General features: G+C 47.2%; 1 pseudogene; it reads right to left on the bottom strand.

Annotated features, from left to right (window-relative positions):
- Positions 1 to 6,647: 6,647 nt before the first annotated feature.
- LOC101039251 (prohibitin 1 pseudogene) lies at positions 6,648 to 8,551 on the bottom strand (annotated as a pseudogene).
- Between the last annotated feature and the right edge of the window lie 937 nt (positions 8,552 to 9,488).

The raw sequence follows: 9,488 nt of genomic DNA on the forward strand, positions 1-9,488 counted from the left end.
CCCATAAACAGATGAGATGGTGCAGTGAGCCCAGGGCTCATGCTAAATTGCAGAACCAGACTTGCAGCAGCCCAGCAGTGATTCTGTGTGGATGGTGGTCCTGAGACAAGGTCACCTCTGGACACATCCCTTCCTCTGGTAGCCCACATCAGTGGATACTAAAGCCAGATACAAACTAGCAGTACCTGTGACAGGTGGCCAGGGCCCAGGCCGGCCCCAGCCCCCTTTTCTCCAGTGCCCAAGCTCCCTGCTGCTGAGATGAGCCAAGGGTTGAGCTGCAGCCCTCACGACCCCTCCTGTGGGCATCTGACCTGACTTAGTTTGGTAAGTTTGCTGCAACTATACACCCAACTTTGAAGGCCTGCCGGGGCCCTGGAGCAGACGAGACATCATTTCCCTTTGCAATATCAGGACTACATCGTTTTATCTTTTTTTTTTCTTAAGTAATAGACTTTATTTTTAGAACAGTTTTATTTTGAGACAGGGTCTCGCTTTGTCACCCAGACTGGAGTTTAGTGGTATGATCTCAGCTCACTGTAGCTTCCACCTACCAGGCCCAAGTGATCCTCCTGCCTCAGCCTCCTGAGTAGCTGGAGCTATGGGCACATGCCACCAAGCTCAGCTAATTTTTTAATTAATTAATTAATTAATTTTTGAGAGGGAGTCTCATTCTGTGACCCAGGCTGGAGTGCAATGGTGCAGTCTTGGCTCACTGTAACCTCCGCCTCCCAGGTTCAAGCAATTCTCCTGCTTCAGCCTTCTGAGTAGCTGGGATTACAGGTGCCTGCTACCATACCCAGCTAATTTTGTTTTTTTTTGTTGTTTGTTTGTTTGTTTTGAGACAGAGTTTTGCTCTTGTTACCCAGGCTGGAGTGCAATGGCGCGATCTCGGCTCACTGCAACCTCTGCATCCTGGGTTCAGGCAATTCTCCTGCCTCAGCCTCCTGAGTAGCTGGGATTACAGGCACGTGCCACCATGCCCAGCTAATGTTTTGTATTTTTAGTAGAGACGGGGTTTCACCTTGTTGACCAGGATGGTCTTGATCTCTTGACCTCGTGATCCACTGGCCTTGGCCTCCCAAAGTGCTGGGATTACAGGCTTGAGCCACCGCATCCGGCTAATTTTGTATTTTTAGTGGGGATGGGGTTTCACTATGTTGACCAGGCTAGTCTCAAACTCCTAGAGTGCAGTGGCATGATCTCCGCTCACTGCAACCTCTGCCTCCCGGGTTCAGGCAGTTCTCTGTCAGCATCCTGAGTAGCTGGAATTACAGGCGCCCACCTTGTATTTTTAGTAGAGATGGGGTTTCACCGTGTTGGCCAGGCTGGTCTTGAACTCCTAATCTCATGATGCACCTGCCTTAGTCTCCCAAAGTTCTGGGATTACAGATGTGAGCCACCACCCCTGGGTGTTTCTTGTAGAGACGAGGTCATCACTCAAGCAGTGTACTCACCTCGGCCTCCCAAAATGTTGGGATAACAGGCATGAGCCACTGCACCTGTCGTTAGAATAATTTTAGAGTTGCAGAAAAATTGAGAAGATAGTATAGAGAGCTGCCGTATACCCCACACTCATTACTCCTAATATTAATGACATCTGACATTGAGGTGGAATATTTGTTACAATTAATGAATCAGTGATCCATGAGCATTAACTAAAGTCTGTAGTTTATTCAGATTGCCTTGGTTTTACCTAACTTCTTTTGCTGTTCCAGGATCTCATATGATAGTATGTTTGTCAAATTTGATAACATTGTATTGCCAGACATTTATACCAACAAATAAGGGTTGTTCTGTCTCGTTAGGCTCCTCTTGGCTGTGGTGGTTGCTCAGACATTCCTTCATTTTTTTTTTTTTTTTTTTTTGAGACGGAGTTTCGCTCTTGTTACCCAGGCTGGAGTGCAAGGGCACGATCTCGGCTCACCGCAACCTCCGCCTCCTGGGTTCAGGCAATTCTCCTGCCTCAGCCTCCTGAGGAGCTGGGATTACAGGCACGTGCCACCATGCCCAGCTAATTTTTTGTATTTTTAGTAGAGACGGGGTTTCACCATGTTGACCAGGATGGTCTCGATCTCTTGACCTCGTGATCCACCCGCCTCGGCCTCCCAAAGTGCTGGGATTACAGGCTTGAGCCACCGTGCCCGGCTCATTCCTTCATTTTTGATGCCTAAGAGTTCTGGTCAAGTATCTTATAGGATGCCCCTCAGCTGGGATTTCTCTGATATTTTTCTCGTGATTACACTGGAGTTATGTGTTTTTTGGAGGAAGACCTCAAAGAGAAAGTGTCATTTCATCACATATCAAGGATACACACTCTCCACATGATTCACCACTGTTTTTGTTCATCTTCACCATCTGTTTGTCAAGTTTCTCCACTTTGTAAAGTTATACGTCTTTCTCCCTTTACACCTTGTCCTCTTTGGAAGGAATCACTGCACAGCCCACATGTAAGGAGTTGAGGGGTTTATGCTCCACCTCCTTGAGGGCAAAGAATTTACATAAATTATTTGGAATTCTTCTGCAAAGGAAATGTGTCTCTTCTCCTCATTTAGTAACTTATTCAGTCATTTATTTTTATGAGTTCGGACTCATGGATATTTACTTTGTACTTGAGGTTATCATCCAATCTGACTTCCTTTATTTTGTCACTCACATTAGTCTGGCTTTGGCTCTTTCAGTTGGTTCCAGAGTCACTTTGACTTGTTATGCCTCCATTTACGTTTTTTAAGTTGTTTTGTTTGTTTTTGTTTTGTTATCGGGAACAGTCGGGATGGCACGTCTGCCGGGAATCTCTCGACTTGCAAGAGGGTCCCAATACCTGGAAGAGAGAGTGCGCTTGAAGAAATTAAGAGAAACAGGAAGCGGGGTCTGGAGGGCTGAATAGGCAGTGTCCAAAACACCAAATTTATTTTTCAAAGGCCTGGAATAAATACACTTTCTCTGCTCTGGTTTACGTCATTGCAAGAGGAAATGCAAATCTATACCTTACATGGCCTATACCAGGCGTCCCCAAACTGCGGCCCCCTGAGGCCATTTATCCGGCCCCCGCTGCACTTCAGGAAGGGGCACCTCTTTCATTGGTGGTCAGTGAGAGGAGCACAGTATGTGGCGGCCCTCCAACGGTCTGAGGGACAGTGAACTGGCCCCCTGTGTAAAAAGTCTGGGGACGCCTGGCCTATGCAATAGAGAAGTCAGATACTCAATCAGTGGTTGTAAAAAGTAATAGAATTTCCTGTGATCACAAAGCTTATTTACATCCAGACATTATTCCTCATGAGTGCAGGTGTTTCTGGTTTGATCTTGTTTTAGGACTCACATGTGAAAAGGTTTTCTGGTTTTAGTCATCAGAATATCTTTTAACCAGATTCTCCTTTGTCTGCTCCTGACTCAACTTATCTCAACTCCCCCTATTCAGGCATCTCTGTGTCTGGGATCAAAACCATCTGTATAGTGGCATTTGCTTTGCAAATATCCACACGGTAGGGTTCCCCACAGTTAAACCATTATCTAGGGTACAAGGCAGTCATGCAAGTAAAGAAAAGGTTAAAGCTATTCTTAAAGAAAGAGTCATAAAAGTTAAAAGCAGAAACTGGTTGCTGGTTTGGAGTCACTCAGTCTAGCAACACCGCATAGTTTAGGCCCAAACAATATCGTGGTTAATATTAGAAACTGATCATCCATCTTTAAGTTCCTTCTTCCCCATAGCTCTACTGCCTCCAGCAGGAAACTGTTTGGGATCAAGCTCACCGTATAGTGAGACCCACGCCTTTTGGGGGTCTCACATGGGAATGTTCCACACATTTTGTTATTTTATTTGAGATGGAGTTTTGCTCTTTTTGCCCAGGCTGGAGTGCAATGGCGGTGATCTCGGCTCATCGCAACCTCCGCCTCCTGGGTTCAAGTGATTTTCCTGCCTCAGCCTCCTGAGTAGCTGGGATTACAGGCACGCACCACCATGCCCGGCTACTTTTTTGTATTTTTAGTAGAGACGGGATTTCTCCATGTTGGTCAGGCTCCTCTCAAGCTCCTGACTTCAGGTGATCTGCACCCTTTGGCCTCCCAAAGTGCTGGGATTACAGGCGTGAGCCACTGCGCCCAGCCACTGCATGGTCTTTTCTAATCTAGCATTGGAAGCCACAGGGCTTCACTTTTGCTACAGTTGCTGGCTCACTCTCATTCAGGGGGAGGCATGATAGATCCCACTTTTCTTTTTTTTTTTTTTTTTTGAGACAGAGTTTCCCTCTTGTTACCCAGGCTGGAGTGCAATGGCGTGATCTCGGCTCACCGCAACCTCCGCCTCCTGGGTTCAGGCAATTCTGCTGCCTCAGCCTCCTGAGTAGCTGGGATTACAGGCACGTGCCACCATGCCCAGCTAATTTTTTGTATTTTTAGTAGAGACGGGGTTTCACTATGTTGACCGGGATGGTCTCGATCTCTCGACCTCGTGATCCACCCGCCTCGGCCTCCCAAAGTGCTGGGATTACAGGCTTGAGCCACCGCGCCCGGCCGATCCCACTTTTCAATAAGAGGAAGTCAGCCTGGCTGGGCCGAGGTGGATGGATCATGAGGTCAAGAAATCGAGACAATCCTGGCCAACATGGTGAAACCCCTTTTCTTCTAAAAATACAAAAATTAGCCAGGTGTGGTGGCGTACGCCTGTAGTCCCAGCTACTAGGGAGGCTGAGGCAGAAGAATTGCTTGAACCTGGGAGGCAGAGGTTATAGTGAGCCGAGATCATGCCACTGCACTCCAGCCTGGGCAACAGAGCAAGACTCTATCTGAAAAAATAAAGTAAGGAGCCGGGCGCGGTAGCTCAAGCCTGTAATCCCAGCACTTTGGGAGGCTGAGGCGGGTGGATCACGAGGTCGAGAGATCGAGACCATCCTGGTCAACATGGTGAAACCCCGTCTCTACTAAAAATATAAAAAACTAGCTGGGTGTGGTGGCGCATGCCTGTAATCCCAGCTACTCAGGAGGCTGAGGCAGGAGAATTGCCTGAACCCAGGAGGCGGAGGTTGCGGTGAGCCGAGTTCGCGCCATTGCACTCCAGCCTGGGTAACAAGAGCGAAACTCCGTCTCAAAAAAAATAAAATATAAAAAATAAAGTAAGGGAGGAAGGGTAACTTTTTTTTTTCTTTTTTAATTTTCATCTTTTTGCAGAACTGCCAGAAGAGGAAAGGTAACTTTAAGGGACAACTTTGCTGTGAATTTAGGTTTAAGTGCTCCGAGCCCCCTCCCATAAGCTGACACTCAAATGATGCAAAAATCAGTCCTAAATTATGCAAGGTTTAACCAAAATAAAAGAAATAGGCCAGGCTTGGTGGCTCATGCCTGTAAGCCAGTACTTTGGGAGGCCAAGGCTGGTGGATCACCTGAGGTCAGAAGTTCGAGACCAGCCTGGCCAACATGGGAAACCCCATCTCTACTAAAAATACAAAAATTAGCCGGGCATGGTGGCAGGCGCCTGTAATCCCAGCTACTCAGGAGGCTGAAGCAGGAGAATTGCTTGAACCCAGGAGTCAGAGGTTGTAGTGACTTGAGACCAAGCCACTGTACTCCAGCCTGGGAGTAAAGGAAAAAGAGAGAGAAATAAAGTGGCTGCTGATTATGTGGCTGAACCTACTAGCCATTACCACTGGAGGAGAAATCAGAATATTCTTCAAACAGACCTAATTATTCTCAATATCCACTTTTATTTGTTTGCTTGTTTGAAACAGGGTCTCATTCTGCTGCCTAGGCTGGAGTGCAGTGGCACGATTACAGCTTACTGCAGCCTTGACCTCCTGGGCTCAGGCGATCCTTTTGCTTCAGTGTCCTGAGTAGCTAGGACTAAAGGTATGTGCTCGGCTAACTTTTTAATTTTTTGTAGAGATAGGGTCTGGCCATGTTGTCCAGGCTGGTCTCAAAATCCTGGGCCCAAGCAATCTGCCTGCCTTGGCCTCCCAAAGTGCTGGAATTACAGGCGTGAGCCACTGTGCCTTTGTTGTGTATTCTTATTATAAAACGTTCTATTCTGGGTGCAGTGGCTCACACCTGTAATCCCAGAACTTTGGGAGGCCGAGGTGGGTGGATCACTTGAAGTCAGGAGTTCCAGATCAGCCTGGCCAACGTGGTGAAAACCTTGTCTTTACTAAAAACACAAAAATTAGCCAGGTGTAGTGGCACACGCCTGTAATCCCAGCTCCTTGAGAATTACTTCAACCCAGGAGGTGGAGGTTGCAGTGAGCCAAGATTGTGCCACTGCACTCCAACCTGGGTGACAGCGAGACTCTAGCTCCAAAAAAAAAGTTGTGTTCTATTATTATGTGGCTACATCATGATGTATTTAACTAGTCTTATAATTATGGACACTTAGGCGTTTTCCAAGTCCTTTTCTATCACAAATGGTGCCTCTTGTATATATAACATTTTGCTCATCTGTGAACATATCCATAGGGTAAATACCTAAGAGTAAAATTGCAGAGTTACAGGGAATGTTCCTTTTTTTTTTTTTTGAGATCTGAAGTGATTTTACTTTATTTCCTTCACTTTAAGCCAATCATGAAATTTCACAGTGATTTCTGGGATTGAGGCAGAAGGAAGGCAGTGTCAAGAATCATCAGGACTGTGGCCCAGTCAGCCCTTGGAGGTGCAGGCAGGGTGGGCCCTCACTGGGGCAGCTGGAGGAGCACAGACTGCCCCGCCGGCACGTAGGTGATGTTATGAGAGTGTGACAGCTGGTACATGATGTCCTCCACAGCTTCAGTTTGCGCAGCTCCATCAGGCCGTCCCCTGCAGTGGCCAGTGAGTTGGCAATCAGCTCACCTGCCTTGGAGTTGCCCTCAGCAGAGATGATGGCCGCCTTTTTCCGCTGCTTAGCCTTTTCCACCACAAATCTGGCACTCTGCTTCTTGCTGAGCCACCTGTTTGGCTTCTGCCGCTTCTGTGAACTTCTTCCCAAAGGTCAGACGTGTCAAGGACACGTCGGCCAGGATAAGCCCAAAGGTGGCTGCTCGCTCCATAAGGCATTGCTCACCTGCCTGGAGACCAGCTCTCTGGGTGATTAGTTCTCCAGCATCAAAGCGAGCCACCACTGACTTGAAGATCTCAGTGGTAATGAACAGCAGCACCAGCTCATCATAGTCCTCTCCGATGCTGGTGAAGATGCGAGGAAGCTGGCTAGTGACAGGCCGGAAGAGGATACGCAGTGTGATGTTGACATTCTGTAAATCATTGCTACCAGTGACGACTGGCACATTACGTGGCTGAGAACAGCAGTCAAAGATAATTGGTTTCTGTACCCACGGGATGAGAAAGTGAGTCCCTTCCCCTACCACAATGTCCTGTACTCCACGGAATCGGTCAAAGGTGACAGCTGTGTGCCTAGCTTCCACATGATATAAGGCAGAGTTCACCACGCCTCCTGCAACAGCTAAGGCCAGGCCAGACTTGCTGATGGACTCACACACTTTGGCAGCCGTGTTTTCTTCTGCAGGACCCTCTCACACCTGCTTCCACTCTAACCTCCATATGAATTCTCCCCACCTCCGCCTGTTTTATAAGTTTGAATGTATAACATTTGTATATCTAAAAGTGGATATTGAGGCCAGACATGGTGGCTCATGCCTGTAATCCCAGCCCTCTGGGAGGCTGAGGTGAGTGGATCCCTTGAGCCCAGGAGTTTGAAATCAGCCAGGGCAACATGGTGAAATCCTTCTCTACAAAAAATACAAGAAATTAGCTAGGCATGGTAGTGCACACCTATAGTCCCAGCTACTCAGGTGGCCGAGGTGGGAGGATTGACCGAGCCCATGAATTTGAGGCTGCAGTGAGCCATGATCACGCCACTGCACTTCAGCCTGGGTGACAGAGTGAGACCCTGTTTTATTTATTTGTTGACCAACCTGACCAACGTAGTGAAACCCCATCTCTGCTAAAAATAACAAAAATTAGTTGGGCACGGTAGCATGCGCCTGTAAGCCTAGCTACTGGGGAGGCTGAGGCAGGAGAATCACTTGAACCCAGGAGGTGGAGTTTGCAGTGAGCTGAGATCGCACCATTGCACTCCAGCTTGGGCAACAGAGTGAGACTCAGTCTCAAAAAGAAAAGAAATTTATATGGATGTGATACTTTTTATCTAATGCACAATTCATGTTCCAATTTCATCAGTTGTCCCAATAACGTTCCTTATTGCTGTTTTTTCTGGCTTGGAATTCAATTCAGGATCACACTTTGCATTTACTTATCTTTTCCCAGACACCCTTAACATGTTACATTTAGGTGTTGTGTAAGAGCTTCCTTTTAGACAATGAATGTTAAAATAGAATGGTCCCCCAAATTCCTGTAGAAGACTTTATGCCAGCAAGACATAAGCTAGGTTTCTGCAGGGATGGCCAGCTCATGTGGCGCCATCTTGTGGCAAGTGTGAATAGAGTTTCTAAATCACTAGGCAGCTGTGAAATTTTTTTTTGATGACCTAAAAAAAGATCAGGTGGTGTTAATATTATCTCAGTTTCTCCTAATAATGTGGGAGGCTATGCTGTAAGGATTTTACTATTTCAGATCTACCCATTTTAGCAAAAAATGGGACTTTGCTGTCCTTCAAATCTGGACCCTCACAGAGAAGTCCAGAACTGTGGTGAAAGCGTGAGGCTGGCCTGAGATATCACCAGGAATGGATCAGGGAGTCACAACATTCTGGATGTAGAATGTTTGGCAAGAGACTTCCCCTCTCTGGGCCTTTGTTTACTTCTGCAAAATAGGCCTTACAGAGACTTGTGCCTGCAGGAATATTTAACGAGGTCATGGATATAGTTCCTTGGACTGTATCTAGTAAGTGCGCATTTTTCAATGAAGGTTGAGAGATTGTTTTATTCAACTCTTGGTAAATATATATATGTGTATATTTGAGACAGAGCTTTGCTCTGTCACCCACGCTGGAGTGCAGTGGCACAGTCTTGGCTGAGTGCAGCCTCTGCCTCCTGGGTTCAAGTGATTCTCCTAAGTAGCTGGAACTGCAGGTGCATGCCATCACGCCCACTTGGCTAATTTTTTGAGATGGCATTTTGCTCTTGTTGCCCAGGCTGGAGTGCAGTGGAACAATCTCAGCTCACTGCAACCTCCGCCTCCCAGGTTCAAGTAATTCTCCTGCCTCAGCCTCCTGAGTAGCTGGGATTACAGGCACGTGCCACCACACCCAGTTAGTTTTGTATTTTTGGTAGAGATGGGGGTTTCACCATGTTGGTCAAGCTGGTCTTGAACTCTTGGCCTTAAGTGATCCGCCCGCCTTAACCTCCCAAAGTGCTGGGATTACAGGCGTGAGCTACTGTGCCTGGCCAACTCTTGGTAAATAGGCAAGTTCAGACCTGGAATAAAAATCAGCCCAGACAGAGCTTTAACCTTCCTAATCAAAACCACACTTGGCTGGCTGGGTGCAGTGGCTCATGCCTGTAATCCTAGCACTTTGGGAGGCTGAGGCGGGTGGATCACGAGGTCAGGAGTTCGAGACC

The sequence above is a fragment of the Saimiri boliviensis genome, chromosome 14 (genome assembly GCF_048565385.1).
Source record: "Saimiri boliviensis isolate mSaiBol1 chromosome 14, mSaiBol1.pri, whole genome shotgun sequence".
NCBI classification, from domain to species: Eukaryota; Metazoa; Chordata; class Mammalia; order Primates; family Cebidae; genus Saimiri; species Saimiri boliviensis.